The 4,025-nt window shown below is 34.1% G+C and overlaps 1 pseudogene; it reads right to left on the bottom strand.

Moving 5' to 3' along the window:
• Window positions 1-2,763: 2,763 nt before the first annotated feature.
• LOC149149990 (ras-related protein RABA5c pseudogene) lies at window positions 2,764-3,256 on the bottom strand (annotated as a pseudogene).
• Between the last annotated feature and the right edge of the window lie 769 nt (window positions 3,257-4,025).

Below are 4,025 nucleotides of genomic sequence, written 5' to 3' on the forward strand. Positions count from 1 at the left end.
AAAAAATATGATTGCCTCAAGGAAAACACAAACTATGTCCTCAGCACTGATTCTTAAAATACCAGGACTATTTGGGTTTCTCTCCAAACACTAATGATCATGATTAACTATTCTTCAATTAGGATTTCATACAGGGGTCTCACTGAAAAAAATAGAATGGCCTTTCTCATCAACAAGTTAAAGATCAATACTTAGGATACTCTCAGACAGAGCAGCCTACATAAAGAACTCTGAAAAGAGAGGAAGCAAAGCAACAATGTGGTTACTAAACTTTATGAAATTGGACAAGAACATGCTTTGGAACTAAAGTTCAGCAGGGTCAAGATTAACAAAAGGGGATTAGTGAAAAACAAACCCATTTCATTAACAACGTTGTCTCAGAGGTTGCCAAATGATAACAATTAGTAGATAGAAGAAGGGTAACAATAATCTCATTACTTTCAGAAAACAACCAGAAAGAATCCTTTACCTGTTATTACCATAAAGGCCCACAAGAAACAAACAGGATTCCAGTAGTCTCTAATTATAAAAATTGGAAAATGAAGATGAATGAAAAGTGTTCTTATCTATCAAAGTGAGGAAGACTTCAGATCTTGTGTAGGATATGTTCAACCTATAGGCTAGTAAGAGAAAATGATGGGATTCAAGAGGGACATAATAATTAACATCAAAGAACCAAGAGAAGAAAAAGGAAGCAAAAATAGTCATCTCGAATAGATCCAATTCAATTTTGTTGAGGTAGGGTTTATCCTACATAAATTAAACAATTCTTATTCAGCATTATTTCCAACTGACTATTTTCCAATTTCAGCAGGCCCTAGACTTTTTGTGGATGAGGTTGGCTGAAAGCATTGGGTGATTTTGATGGAAGAAATACCCCTCAGCCATGGCTTTATTGTTCAAGTTATTTTGGATGCAAACCTAATACACTGAGGAGTTTAAAGTGAAAAACCAAACTTCTACATAAACAAACCTTTCCGAAACAGTTGCCAATTTTCTCAAAAATATATTTCTAAAATTGTGTAGTAGTATACATATGCATCCTGTGAAAAGCAGGGATAGTTCTGTAAACTACTTTCTGTCAATTGGGGATTTTATTAGCTAATCACCATTATTTGGTGAAGCATCTCGCACATTTCAAAGTTTTTATGCAAAAATTAAAAACATGTAATGTAAAATTCCATGAATTATTACTACAAGATGTATACTAATTAACAATCTACAAAAAATAAAACATCTATACTTATATAAAATATATCATTTCTTTTGCCGCCATAGATTTTACCTGTGGTAGTCCCTCCAACCACCTTTTCTATTGCAAAAAGTTGAATTCTCTTGCTTTCAAAACCAAATAAGCCCCCAATACTACCACAGACATTAAAATACAGAGAAAGCATTTAGAAATTGCACAATAGACATCTCTTACCTTCTTTCGCTTGCAGCTGTGGAATGAAGGATCTGGGTTTCAATAACATCATTGGAACCACAATTCTCATACTTTTTCATATTGCAGTGATGATCAAAACTATCACAATTGTTGCCAGATAAAATGTTCTGCTCTCTCTTATCTAATGGTTGGTTTGTTCTAGCAATAGCCAATCTCCCAACATAGCCATTAGGTCTCAGATTCTCAACACAACCATCAGGTCTCTTACATGATTTGGAACTAAAAGTCAGTCGGGTAAAGATTAACAAAAGGTAATTAGTGAAAAAAAACCCATTTCTTTAACAACGTTGTCACAAAGGTTTTCAAATGAGAAAAATTAGTAGACAGAAGGATAACAATAATATTGGAGACAAAGGGAAGAGTAATAGCACTCCACCAATCTAGGGTAGACTCTGCAGCTATCTTTGGGTGATAAAGGATAAATGCTTATGAAAGACAGGAGGATCTTTGTATATGTCAGAATTACTGAGGTTTAAGAATTTTTCGTTTATGTGATAGCTAAACATAGCTCATTTATGTTGTCACACATGTACTGCTTACAATTCTACATTATGTAACCTGTACAATCATCTACTATACTATTCAGAAATGGAATTTCTATTACATTAAAGGATGAGATCTCTTACCTACTTCTCGGGCATGATCTGGGAAGTCAAGTTCATGTTGCAAATTGCAGCGCCAATTTATATGAAATTGTGAGGCTTTTGCATGTTAGGTTTGGTAATATATTGCCCCGAAACAAAATCTGGCAAGAGCTCTCATTAAATTGCTATCGCTAGATCCATAAAATTGCTTCAAGGACAATCATAGAAGAAAATCTGACAAGAGCTTTCATTAAATTGCTAATACCATATACATAAACTTGCTTCAAGGACAACCAGAGAAGGAATTCCTAGAATTCTATAGCAATAATGATTACAACATTGAGCCAGACAATAGATCTTGGCATCTATAAATTGTCCATTAACCTCCATCCAGGAATCCAGATTCCCTAAATAATTTCAAACAAAATGAAGATCAATTTGACAAAAACATTCTAAAAAAAGATTGCTTTGCATGTATTACTTAATACATCACTATTATTTTGCTCTATGTACAGCATCTAGGGCTCAAGCCTAAGAAGCCCAGTTGAGGACCCTTACTGTTTTCTTCATAAAATTGAAAAAAAAATTATCCAACTTGTTGAAACTTTCCTAATAAAAAAAAAACAATTATATTAGCCTACGGCAACCTTAAGGATCTCAATCAACAAAAGGTCATATGAAGCAAATAATATTCAAGGAGCCCAAAAACAAAGGAGCTTTTTCTCTGAATCCTCAGTAGCAAGAATTCTTTTTCTTGGGTGGTTCGACTCCATCCCCATCTCCATATACATCCATAACATTAACTTTGTTGAGAGACACTTGAGACTTATAGGAATCCAAATTCAACATTTTCTTGCTCACATTAGTGTAAATCTCCTTGACCACAATTTGGAATGTAGAAAATACATTTGTATTATCCAGAGCTAAGGTCGCAACAAAGAACAACCCCTCAGATTCGACAAGCTTCTTCCCATCCTCCACAGGAACTTCCCTTATATGAGCTAAATCAGACTTATTCCCCGCAAGCATTTTCAGGACATTTCCATCAGCATGCACTGCAACATCAAAATTTCAAATAAGTTTGAAAATAGCTCGTAACATCACATAGATGACAACCCAAAGCCAAAGCCAATTCCAAAGATGCTCTATAAGGCATTACAACAGTAATTGCTTGCAATGCAAAAGCCAAAGCCAGAGCCAATTTCAAAGATGCTCTACAAGGCATTACACAGAAACTGCTTGCAATGTTACTATCAGAACTAAGGAAGATGTTATCACATCAAACCCAAAGATGATCCACAAGGCATGTCACCCAAACATCAATGATCCACAAGGCACAACACAAAACTTCCCATAATATTGGTAGGAGAGTGGCGGAGTGCTATTACTTCAACCCAAAGATGGCTTCAGAGTCTACACTATCCCCCAATTGTAATAGAGAAGTTGTTCCAAATGTTGTTGATGAAGTTCAACCTTTAACAAGTGTAGTCTGAAGGAACCATTCATGTAGAGTGGCTGAATAAATTTCTTGTGAGGTTATATGAAAAATGGCATTTTTGTCACACATAAGGCATAAACATGAATCATGTTTTGCTTAGACAATGCTCTGTTAGTCTAGGGTTATGTGGTTTTTGGTGTATGGATAGTCAATAAGGATAAATATCTTTAGAGTTTGCATATGGCATTTAAAAACTAGAGAAGCCTAATTCAGTATCATTTATTTTAAAACTCATAGATGTATTTGGTTCCTATAATGAGCATTTCATCTATATAAAGTGGTGATTGCTAAATGTGTTTTTTGCAGAATAGTTTCCAGTATTGAAAGTGTTGCAGTGTAAATGAACACAAATTATCTATTTTTTTTTAATTATATATGATTGAAAAACATGTTGAGTATTAGGAAATAGATAATTGTCTACTTATTTAACATGAATTTATTGTTATCTTATTTTTTAGGTTTTTGAAGTGTAAAAAATGGTGCAAAAATGGCATTT

This window comes from Pinus tabuliformis, chromosome 9 (genome assembly GCF_031772625.1).
Source record: "Pinus tabuliformis cultivar Carrire ecotype Pingquan chromosome 9, CPIR1, whole genome shotgun sequence".
Taxonomy (NCBI): domain Eukaryota; kingdom Viridiplantae; phylum Streptophyta; class Pinopsida; order Pinales; family Pinaceae; genus Pinus; species Pinus tabuliformis.